The sequence below is a fragment of the Carassius carassius genome, chromosome 11 (genome assembly GCF_963082965.1).
Source record: "Carassius carassius chromosome 11, fCarCar2.1, whole genome shotgun sequence".
NCBI lineage: Eukaryota > Metazoa > Chordata > Actinopteri > Cypriniformes > Cyprinidae > Carassius > Carassius carassius.
Genome location: NC_081765.1, coordinates 15,499,042 through 15,511,808, shown reverse-complemented (window position 1 = coordinate 15,511,808; position 12,767 = coordinate 15,499,042). Strand labels below are relative to the sequence as shown.

At 37.6% G+C, this 12,767-nt stretch overlaps 1 long non-coding RNA gene across 1 annotated transcript; it reads right to left on the bottom strand.

The window, feature by feature from the left end:
- Positions 1–209: 209 nt before the first annotated feature.
- Positions 210–2,987, bottom strand: LOC132152427 (uncharacterized). The gene is made up of 3 exons (XR_009436505.1): positions 2,848–2,987; positions 1,100–1,142; positions 210–786 (listed from the first exon to the last, which is right to left on the bottom strand). It is a non-coding gene; the product is annotated as an uncharacterized LOC132152427 (long non-coding RNA).
- Positions 2,988–12,767: the final 9,780 nt, after the last annotated feature.

The following is a 12,767-nucleotide window of genomic DNA, read 5'->3' as shown; positions in this document are numbered from 1 at the left end:
TCCAAAAGCCGTGTAGAAGGTTTTCAGTGGTAATGCAGCACTTACCCAAACAATAAGTTACAGTTCTGTCAACTGTTCTCACACATGACAAACAATAGAATTAATAGTGCAAATTAATATTTATTTTAAAAGAAAATGAAGAGAAAAAATAGGACCAGTTACAGCAACTAAAATGCACACTATAATTTCCCTTAAATATACATACTGAATAAACCTGAAATCTTATTTTCAATCAAAAATGTCCTTAGACACAATTCTGCATGTCAGCTACCTACAGTAAACATACAGTCCAATTTACAGGAGTCTCGTGGAGTGTTTATCATCCCTAGTTATTTTATCTAAATAAAATACATTACATACTATATTTACTCCTCTATAACAAAACAAGCTTTATACACTGTGTTATATTTCAAAACAGTGAGGAACTCAACTGAGCATTCTTGACATACAGAAAGGATTTTGCTCTCTCCAGAAAGCTCTATTAAGCCGGAGAGTAAAACAACAATAAGAGAGTGAAAATGTTGTCTGGCCACCCGGGCCTGCCTCCCATATATCCTTTCAAAGCAACTAATGGCTACTTGATCCTAAATGCTCTGTTTGTACAACTCTGCCTCTGAATATTTGTTTTCTACAAGATGGATGAAGAGAGAGGGAGAGGTAAAAGACAAGAGAATGGCAGCCGAAATGAGAAAGAGATATTCTCCAAATGATTCTGTCAAATGTCACATCAGTGTACGGGAGAGAGGGGTGGTCTGTGCCATCTCAACAAGAGGGGACATTGGATTTCTGGGGGGATATGGAGAGAAGTTAATATCACTCTTTATTTGGTCACTTGACTCCATCCCTCTTTTCTGATTCTCTCTTTTTACTTAATATCACAGCTTTATGGGAAGCCTGTTGGAAATGTTTGCAGGTAAATTAAACTTCATCCCTTCACACTGTAGATAATCAATGGGGAAAACACAGGTGAATCTTGAAAAATTAAAAACAAAATCTGAAGTTTTTGAATTTTAAAACCTTAGACTTGAAATAAGCAGAACAGCTTGCCATGTATACAATATCTATATCTGAAAAGGGTTGTACATTAATCTTAATTTACCTGCTTATCTGTTTTTAGACAGATGGCAACAAAATATCCTTTACTGTAACAGAATAAAATGAGTGCAAACATTTTTAAAGCTTTGTGTATAGCATGTTTGCAACTTGCACTTGTGTGTGTGTGTGTTTGTTTGATATAACTAAGAAGGGGACAAGAGGCCAACCCACCCCAACACACACACACACACACACACACACACACACAGAGAGAGAGAAGCCTAACAAGCCCCTCCATCCCTCCTCCTACCCATCAGCAGGGCTGCATGCCAATAATTTCTCCTTACATTTGAGTGGGCTCCAGTTAAACTCAGGCACTAATGGGGTTTTTTCCAGATAAGAAATTACCAGTGCTGGTCGCTCTTTTGTCTCTCCCTGGGAGCTCAACTGCCGTCACCACGGAGAAAGGCCTCGGTTACCAGAGAAACGGAGAGTGTGCTACCCGGGTCTCCATGGTAAAGAACAGAGCATTTTGTCACAGACCTCTTTTCAATCCCTGAACAGGCTTTAACAGTTTGGCCACAATCAGGACAAAACGTAGGCCTATACCATTATTTGTTACAGGAGAACCTGCCATATGCTTTCACTATTCATGGTCCTAGACTTCACATCATTGCAAAATCCACAGTATACAATCGCCGGGCTTGTGACGTTTAACTATTAGACAATGACATTAAATCAATTAGCACAAATCTAAAAATTAAAAGAATTAAGTTAAAAGTACCATATTTAATGCACTACATTATAAACATTATGACCGGGTCCAGTCTTTAAAAGTGAGTATTGAAAAAGTCAGTATAAAAAACTAAGTATCACATTCCAGTAGACAGCATTAGAAGAAAACTGTTAAGAGAAACATTTTGGATATATTCACATTCAAGGCAAATTTCTGTAATTAAATTATACATAGTCTATAAATTGTTTGATTAATGTTTTATTTATTTATAATTAGCTGAATATCCTAAGTGACAGTTGTTGTTTTTTTTTTATTACTACAGCATGTGACAGAATGGTCAAACCACATTTTCTATAGTCTAACAAAGTTAAAATTGTCCAAGGAAAGACTGACTGTGACATTTTATCCTCGCCCTAATTAACACCTGTTTACAAATGTCGTTTGCTGCAAAGCAATCAGCAATGCTATTTGAAATTGTGATTTTCTTATAACAGCTATATTTCAGTAATGGCCTCACAAAGTGGATCTCGTTTCATAGACTGCTATCTGTTCTCCAAAGTGCACCCAATGAAGGTAAAAGACAACAGCCTTGAAACTAACATTGTGTTCATGCTAAATTCTGCTAAATTACAAAAATATGTTTTACCGATTCAGCTCGAACCTAGCGACAATGGCATAGTGCTATTTTAGAAATAACCAATTAGATGCTAAATTATGAGATTAATAGAAAGCGATTAAAATAGCCTATTATTTTTAAGGAAACGCAGAGGGGTAGGCTATAGTTATCTCGCTTTCACTTTTCCGTCTGTTTTCTTCGAAGTAACACACACTTGCACTCACTCTCTATTTCTCACTTGAAAAGAGACGAGAAGTGAATGAACTGAGGTGGAGAGGCAGAAGAGGAAAGGGGAAACTGTGAGAGGCAGCAGCTATTCTCTGAGAGAAAACACGGGCGCCGGTAGCCTCCTTTTCACCTCAATCACGGCGAGGGAAACAGGGAAATTACAGCGCACACAAAGACACTGGCGCTGTAATTTCAGGACAGACAAACCATGCAATAAAATTACCCAAATTACCGGCGTGTACTGAAAGTGCTGCTCACTGCTAATCTTCCAGTGTCAGCAGCAGTCCCTCACATCACGAGCGTCCCGCCGCAAGCGCGAGCCCTGTGATCCCGCGTATCTGCCTGTCATTACCGCGAGCGCGCGATCACTTTTACCAGGTGCTCTCGGCTACTGATGCACATTTCATTTCTATTCTAATATATTTAAATAATTTAGCCCATTTCATACAAATGATGGGTTGCACTTTAACAGATACAGGAGAGAGAAATAAATCGGGCATTAAAAATAAATAAAAAAAATTTAAATGCTTAAACTCTAGGCTAATATAAACAACTTGAAAAAAAAATAAAATAAAAAACTCCCTTTAATTATAGGAGAGCAAAATAATTTAGATACACTGAAGAGTACTTAAAGTAAGGTTTAATTCTTAATTATAATTTTCGGTACATAGCCTACTGGAACTATAATCCAATTTTAAATAGGCTATGTTTAAACTTGGGTGAATAAATTCATTAGATACAGTGACTGAAACGACTGATTATATAATTATCACTGTTATTTAATGTTTAACTTTTTAATGATGACATACTTTTTTAGCCTGTTTTATAATAAATGTCAACTCAATCAATTGCACAATTCTTTCTTTTTCTTGAACTGTAGTAAAAAATAATAATATTTATTCAATTCTTTTTTCATGTGCCACTTTGTGTTCTTCTCATAATCTTCTCCATGTTGCTACATCTAAGATACAGATCATCTGGGAACAAAAGAAGATTTTCTGCTGTTCAGTTATTGGTAAGATGGCACCACAGCTGGCATGGGAATTCAAGCCCCAGGTCATGATTACTGTATAGATTTCAGCTCTAACCTAAAAACATCAGCCGAACTCCTGCTCGCCAAGCTGAAAACAGGAATGGATCATCATATCAGTGTTTAATTGTGTTAGACAATTAAAAGTTCTGGAACAGCCTGAAACTTTAATTCCCTAGAAGAATCACTGTATGATTTTACTTTCCTCCATATTTAATGTACTGCAGAGGAAGGTTTATCTGTTCAAGAACAAAGAGTTGTGATTTGTGACTGAAAATAGCTATTCTTGACATCTTTCTTGAATTGAACTATGTCTTTCATTCAAACAGCCCGCAACAATTGAGGAAAAATTAGCTGTATTAACAAATGCTAAAATAAGCCTTTATTTTTTTTTATTTGCCAAGTACTTTTTAGTGGACCAGAAACTGAATTGCATCAAATCTGATTGGGTCACTACAAGTATTATGAGTAGGTAAGTTGTCAGTTGATGGATCTGTTTGCAGGACAAAATCACTTTCAAGGCAGTTGTTCTTTTGGAAGAATCACTCCCATTTTTCATGCTCTTCTGAATCTCAGTACGTCACAACTCTGAAATAAAAAAGGGACACAATGAATATTGCTAAGGATTTTTTCACCACATCCTAGGGAGCGACACCAAAACAACAGAGCACTTTCGATAACTCCTCTGTTTACCGACTTCCTGCTGTAGAGCAGGAAATGTTTCAGCTGCCCACGACCAAAGTGTATGCTGAAGTTTCCCTGACAGACCGCACAAAGGCGGACGCCACAGACACAGACCGATTTCACTGTCTCCATCAGCATCTTATCCTGCTTTTCTATTCCTCCTGGATCTCTATGCGGCTTTACGAGTGGTCTTAACTCACATTAAAACAAAATTACTCAAACTGTCATATATATTGTCATATAGCACTCAAAGAGTTGTGCTACAAGTTCCAAAAGGAGGGTTTCACAGCGATGCCACAGAACAACCATTTTTCAGTGAATAGTAATTTCAATAGAATTTTTTTCGTGTAAAGAACATTTTTCAATATACAGAACCTTTTGTGTTGAAAGGTTCCATTAATGTTCTCAATGAAACCATCGATATCAATAAAAAATATATATATATTTTTAAAAGTGTGCTATGGACAGTCATTGGACAGGTTATTTGGTGAACTGAGTTCTGTGTGAATGACCCTGGGAGTGTTAAAGTGCACATTTTCAGCTGTAACACTGCATGATATTCCTTGCAGTAACATGTTGGCCATTCTGTGGTCATGGTGGGAGAATTGCACAGTAACATAGTAATTTATAGTACAGTTACTGTGTTGTGTGGTGTTAGCTGGGTGTGACAAAAAGGGTGAGTAATTGGATTGTGTGTGTGTGTGTGTACTGCTCATGCTCAAGGCCTCGCTGGCTGGCTGCAGACTAGATGCATTTGTTGGGGAAGATATGGAGGAGCTGCTCTAAGAGAGCTAATCACCAGAAAGGGGAGAGACCATGACACACACTGTGATTGACACACAATGGCTGTGGATTCTCTCGCTCTGCTCCACTCATCTCCTCTTGCTTTTTCTAAAGAAAAGAGAGAATGAAGAGACGGGGTGGGGGGTGGTTGATGGAGAAGGAGGGGGAGTGGGACGGATGAAGGGTTGTAGGGAGGGGAAGGAGTAGTGAAATCAGTCCATCAAAACTGTAACTTAACCGGGGTAAAGAACCGATGCGGCCGGTGTAGGTAAACACAGCCTCATTTACAGGCACGTGCACACACAAACACACAACGCACACTCATAAATACAGCAAAGGGCAGGATTTGAGAGGATTATTTCCCATCAGCTGTTTAAACAGGTCCTTACACCAGCCTACTGATGGGATTGTGCTCTGATACTGTGGCAGGCAGATAATGTTCACAGTTTGACACACATGCTGTCTGTGTCTTGTACACACATGCTGTCTGATACTGTAACAGAACAAAGCGTGGTCCCAACAAACCTTGCTAAATTTAGCAGCGCAATTTCAAATTATAGTTTGGAGGTAAGATGCCCCACAGAATTACCACAGAAAGCCCAGAGTGGCATGTTTTTATAGTGTTATTATTTTTTTGTTCAATACTTATTGTTATTATTCAGTAATTTCATGAACTAGATGTACATTTCAGACATCCTTGCTTTTAATTAAAATCAGCTAATTAAGTAAAAACCATTGCAACTGAATTCACCGTGTTGCTATTAAGAAATATCTTTAATTAAAATATGGGCAATTAAATATGTAAATATTAATATGCTTCAATATTTACCTTTCAGATGAATCTCTTTTACTGAGATTCTGTTTTGTCTGTCATCATTTAGTTATTCAACAAAATATAAATAATTATGATATTCTACATTCCATAAAAGTTTACCTGAGGGGATTCTTGTCCCAGATAAGAGGGCATCTTACACCAGTAGTGGGTAATTTTAATATTATTAATTTTACATTTTGTGTTATGACAACTAAATTAGCAAACTATCCTATTTATGTCCCTTAATAACACACTGGCCGACACATTATCATCCTGCTCATGCTAATCATGTATCTAAATATGTTATGATTTAAAAGTAAATGCACATTGTTCTTAACGGGGCATCTTCACCCATTATACCCTATATAAGGAGATATATTGGATTTCTGAGATTATTTGTGAGCTGCAGGTAGAACCTCTGGCTGTCAGGACTAATTTCTCACAGCACCTCAAATATGACTGTTTTGAATCATATTAAAAGCATTTTGACGAAGCACTTCTTGTAAATGGACAGGACACCTATCATCTGAGTGCAGTTTAACTGCGTCTCCAACTCTATCATTTCTGCAGAGTGCATGTGTTTGCATCAGGAGGATCACAGACACATGGGAAATAATTGGATAATGATATAGAAAGGGTGGAAACACCTCTAGATTTCTCTCATCTTCATGGCATTGTATAGGACAGAGAGAGGTAAAAGTCAATCTGACAAAGATTATAGAGGACTTGAACAGGTGCCTGTTGTTGTGCCCTATTTGAGTAATGTACTCTAATGTAGGCTCCAAAGTGACTGGGCTGAAAGGTGTCTCACCCCCTGTGATCCAAATTAGGAATTCACTGATGAAGGAAAGAGTCTAACAAAGCCAGCTGTGCTGCAGAAACACAGATATCTAGCTGTTATCAAGCCAACTATAAGAAATATCAAAAAGTGGACACGCAGCTTTAGAAGAAACACTTCTGTATTTCTATTTCACTTTTACTGGTTTTATAACTGATGTAGACTTTCAGATACAGTACAGACGAGCTGCAAATATATATTTCAACCCAGCATCTTTACCTGCTGTGCATCTGAACATTTGTTGAAGTGAACATTCACCCTCAAATTAAAATTCTGTCTTCATTTTTCTAAATATACTTTTTCTGTCTTCATTTACATGTCATTCTAAACCTGTATGGCTTTCTTTCATCCATGGAACACAAAAGTATATTTAAATACACTTTTTGTTAGTCAATTTCCTTGTGCATTTATACATGGGCTTTCAATGCTCTTGGTTAGGTCTTTGTTGGCACTGATGCTTAGTTTTCTTCTTTGTCTTCTAACTTCTCTATTTTAGTTTCCGAGTTTCTGAGTTGCTTGGTATTGTTTTGTATTTTCTTTTGTTTTATGAAACATAATCTGCACTTTGTTAACCCTTGTTATAGAATGTTGACTGCAACATTCAAGGTTCAGAACAGACACATCATAAAAGTGGTCTAACACTTCAAGATTTTATACTAGTTGTCACATAAATATTGCACAAAACACCTTGGAATATAGTGAACAATTTTATGATGCATCTTTTGCACACTTGTTCGAGCACCAGAACTCATTCACTTCATTATACTTAAAAAGTGTTGACAGGATATTCATCAAAAAACACACCCTTTGTGCTCCACAGTAGAAAAGTAATGGAGGTTTGGAATGAACCTTGCACACATCTACAGTTATTCAACTTGCAGACATTGACCAAATGACATATTATCTGAAGCACCATATAGTGCATTTAAGCCATTTATTATTTCAGTAAGTATGCTGTCTGAATCGGACCTTAAATATGTCATTGAGCTACAGGAGCTCAAGTAAAGGTGTTCCCAAATACACCTGATGAACACATAAAGCCATACACAAATAGACAGGGCCCATCAGTATATAACAGTGATAAAATAAAGTGCTCATGGATGACCTCTTATTGCTCGCGGGTTATTCTGCTTAGGGCTGTGAGTTGTGGGGTTGCAGAGCTCCCCCTGTTGATCCGTTGTTAAAGTACACCAGTTTCATAAAATTTGCTGACATAACTTTGGAAGTAAAACATATTTTAAATATGCATGGCCAATACATTTAGGAAGCTAACAGTCTATGACAGGCTGACAGTTAGGCTTGGATATTATCCAGAATCCCCTCCTCATGTAACATTCATGTAAGTAGCCTTCAGCCAGAAGGAAATCCGTTTATAGAAACTTATTATGGAGTAAATACAGATGTCAGTCTATTTTTCTTTAAGATACCCTGAGGTCTCTTGCTCCTTTCTCCATCTTTCCGTCTGCCTTCGCTCACTCTCTCTGTCTCTTTTTTCTCTGTAAGCTAATTAACCTGGTTGCTCTGTAGTAATGAGCTCTCTCTGGTGGCAGGCAGGCTCTGAAAGGGGAGGCGCAGGCTAGCGATCCTCTCTGGCCATATCATCAGGACATTGTCAGGCCAAACAATGGGCTTATCTGCCTGCTTTCCCAACCCACCCCCTCCCCCCTTCCGATTAATAGGGAGGAACCGGGGAGATGGAGAAAAGGGCATGTCCTTGCACAGGGCCAATAAATGTCAGGGAAAAGGCCAGGGGAGCATCCGTCCTCTATATACATTAGGATCTAGAATAAAGCACACAGGTCAGCATTGAACTGGGCCAAGCAAGAGACAAAACATGCCTTTAGACATACTTTAGAATCAAAGTATAGATGTTAGGAAAATGGCAATTGTTTTTGCAGCATAAGGACAACTTCACATTACATTAATGCATTCAGCAGACACTTTATATTAAGCAACACATACTGTTATCCACCTTAATTGTAACATAAGAGCAGGATTGAACATTTTTCAATTGTACGTGCAAGCTTCTGGTGTCACCCACTTCTAGTTATTTTAGCTATACAAAAACTGTCTATTATGAAGCTTGGTGTTGCAAATTTGTATTTGTGGTCACATTATTTTGTTTTGTTATTGTAATCTTACTGTATACACACTGGTTTGTAGTGCAAATATCTTTACTGTTTACTGCAGTTCATTACTCTTCCAGTTATTTGCCTATGGGGTTAGTCTCACGTTCACATTCAGAAAAAAGCTTACTTCTGAAATTATTTGTGTATATGTCACATTCACAGCTAAACATCTTCAAAAATGAGACTTCATGTTATTGAGATCTTTATACATATTCTCTATGTCACTGCGGAAATGTGGTTATGTAATTAAGTGTTCTATAATTATATAAATATAATTTATGTTTACATATAGTAGAAACTGAGTATAAATGGAAAAATGACAGGATATTAGAAGTCAGTGTGGGAGTGTAGGCTATGTGTTTCTGGAGGTGGAAATTATGAATGAGAGAAGGACATTAAAGAGAAACAGTATGAAAAGCTTATTCATTTATTTGAAGAAATAATGCAAACAGCAAAGATAGAGATTAACATTTTTTTTTTAAATCAGGCTAAAAATAGCAAAGTGTAATTCCTGAAATGTCCGTGATGCTTTGCACCAGTATGACCATCTTGAATCAATTTGTGAAGCAATATTTTCAATAAGAGCCTTGAAGCAACAAGTGTCCAGAGGCCTCTTGCTCCTTTTCTTCTCCTCCTGCATTTCTTAGTGAGGTAAGAATGGAATAATGAGAGTGGGAGGGAGGTCTAGAGATCCAGAGCTCACCTCATTTCCTCCATCCATTGCATGAGTGGCCACTTACCACCATGTACAAGGGTACCAACTTTGGAGGAGGAGAAGGAATAGAGAACGAGAGAGAGAGAGAGTAAGTGCAGAAAAGTAGTGGAAATGAAGAAAACAGGAAGAGAAATCGAAGAGGATGAGAGGATCGGTTTTAAAATGCTCCATTCACATCTCAAATTGAGGTAAATTTTACATAGACATTTGAGAAGCAAAAGTGTGGTTTGGAGGAAGTAGAAACAAGACTATTGGGTTTGAGGTATTTTGATAGGCTCGGTTTAATTCTGAGAAGAGTGTCTCTCTTGGGTGCAGCAGGGCCACCCAGAGGACAACAGCCCAAACAAAGATGCTTCTGTTGGGGCCTCCTGCTCCCACAGAAGCTCTTGAGTGGCTGCAGGTCTGCAAGAAACCTGCAAGATCCATTCATTCGTCCTTTCACACACACAAGTACATGCACAGACACACATACTGTATACACACATTACAGCACTGCTAATTAATCCAGAGATTACCAAACCAATTACAACCACACTCCATCTAATTAGAAATTATTTAAAGCATTTTCCAATTAGGCTTTACACACTCATTTAAAAAGACCACCATGCATCAGGAACAGCTCACAGATGGATGAGTGTACACAACGTGTACTTTATGTAGCTGTGAATGTATCTGAACACTTCCACTAGTCTAGCCACATCTTCCTCATCCCCAAACCTAAATACCTGATGTTTCACTCTCAAATCAAATCGAATCACTGATCAACTCATGTATTTAGAGCCTGAATCAAATATAGTGACATGTCAATATCAAACTTGATGTTATTGATGCTTGTGACGAATCACATGACCCTCAAAAACCATTGAGGTTAAAGTTGTTGATGAGTCAAATTATTTAATTTAGGCTCTGTATACATATTGTTTTGAGTGAATAACAACTTACATTTTGATGTGTTCATCATACAGTGATTATAAAAAGTGTATTTTTTACAGAACAAAATTTGTAAAAAAAAAAAAAAAAGAAAAGAAAAAATGCTGCAGAAACATTTGTTTTTAACTGTTCAAATGCATTTCAACGTAATCCATAACACACCACATATTATATTTTATACAAATAACCCAGTTTCTTTTCTTTTTTTGTTTGTATTACATTTTATGTTAAGTAGTTTTTAATGTCATGTGTCTAATGGGGTTTTATCTTTGTGTGTATGGTGCACACCATCTGTATATGTTTATATATCTATATTTATATATGACTACAGTCCATGTTTTATGGACAAGCCACTTAAGGTGAACTCTGATTCATCATGTTGTTTTCTATTGTGCCGACTTTATTATTATGGTGGCTATCAATACATTTAGTTACAAAGCATTTTGGTGGTCCAAAAAGATTAGCATTCATTAGTTAACAGTACATCACTTACTATATAGTTATAAGTAAAATAAAATTAAATATGTGGTTATAAGTAAAATATATAGGCACCAATATGCCATCCTGTAATAACTGAAACATTGTCACCATACTTCTTACAGTAAATTCCTTGCACAGCTGCTGTTTCTTTCTTTTCTTAACATATATTTTACAGAATATTTTTATGGCATACCACTTCAGAACACTTGGATCAAAGCACTGGAGTTATTTGGATACTTTTACACTACTTTTATGTGTATGCAGACAAAAACAGCTGAAACATTCTTTAAAATATCTTCTTTTGTTTTCTGCAGAAGAAAGAAAACAATGATTGAATGAACGTGAGGGTGAGTAAACTTGAGAGTGACAGAACTTAAAATTGTGAGTGAACTACTATTAAACAGTAATAAACATCAAGTTGATGCTTCTACAAACAATATCTTATATCTAAGTTATATCTTATATCTAAGTTATACTTGCAACCAGTGGTTTCAACATCAGTGGCGACAGATGTGAAAATTGTCAATAACAGCAGCACTCGACTGAACCGCTAAAGAATCTGACACCATGACAGGCATGTCAATATTCAGAGACAAAAGACAATTCAAGACAAATCCTGTGTTTTTCCATCAAATAAATTCCTGTCATAAAACAATGTTCTCCACGTCTCCCTCCACCCACTACGGCTGTCTCCTCCACCTTTCCCTTTCTCTCTCCTACACACACACACGCTTCTAACCACTCTCTCTCTTCACCTATTTGAGATTGAGTCTGTCTCTGAGGGATTGCTGTTCAGCGGTTGTCAGGCTAAATTGAAAAGATGATCCACAGAGCCATGGGGTAAACACAGGAGCCTTTTGATCTGAAGAGTCCACAGTTAAATAAATAGCGAAGTGAGCACTCTGCGCCACACAGCCCCTCCGGGCTTCATTAGTCTCCAATTACAGGTTAATTCATCTGTGAAACGCAGAAATGCAACAGCTGTATAAACCGCTTATGGAGCGGCAATTTGCTTGCTATCCACAACATTGATGTTATCAGGACCTAATATGGCACAGTATTTATCATTACATAATGTTAGAGGGCTTGTCTATAGCAATTCTGGTAATTACCTCCAGGTCAGGCTGTATCTCTGCCCACGTTTTGGTGCTTCAGGAGTTCAGCCTGCAGTTTTATACAGCAAACATGTTGCATACAGCTACTGGTATTAAAGGAAAATGTTACTGTTATCAATCAGCTGATCAGATTTGGACAAAATGAAAGAGGCTTTAAAAGAAACACGAAATGAAAGAAGAAACAGAGGGAAGTAAGCAAAGTATCTGTGAGGAAACGTCGAATATGAGTGTAGAAAAACAGCAAACACAAAGTGATGGGGGAAGGGATTGTACACGGCATAACGGCCTTCCTCCGACAACCATAAGTGGAATTCTGATTATTCTACACATACACACACAAACATACACACACAGTGCATCCCTTCGGACTGAGGCACAATGGCTGTGTGAAAGTCATCAGCCTCCTCCCCCCTTAAAGTGTCCCTCCACCTCCCCTCTGGAGTCTGTTCCATCATTTTAATTAATTTCTAATCAGGCAACAGTAAACTAATCAAGGTCTGCATAAAAACAGGGGCGGCTGTTTCAGACTGAGGAGCCACCACAGAGTATTGACTCCGGCTGCATACTGAGCACTGCATTCATGACTCCAGAACAGTACAGATTTTTAAAGGGTGCTGCAGGATCTCAAATTCCA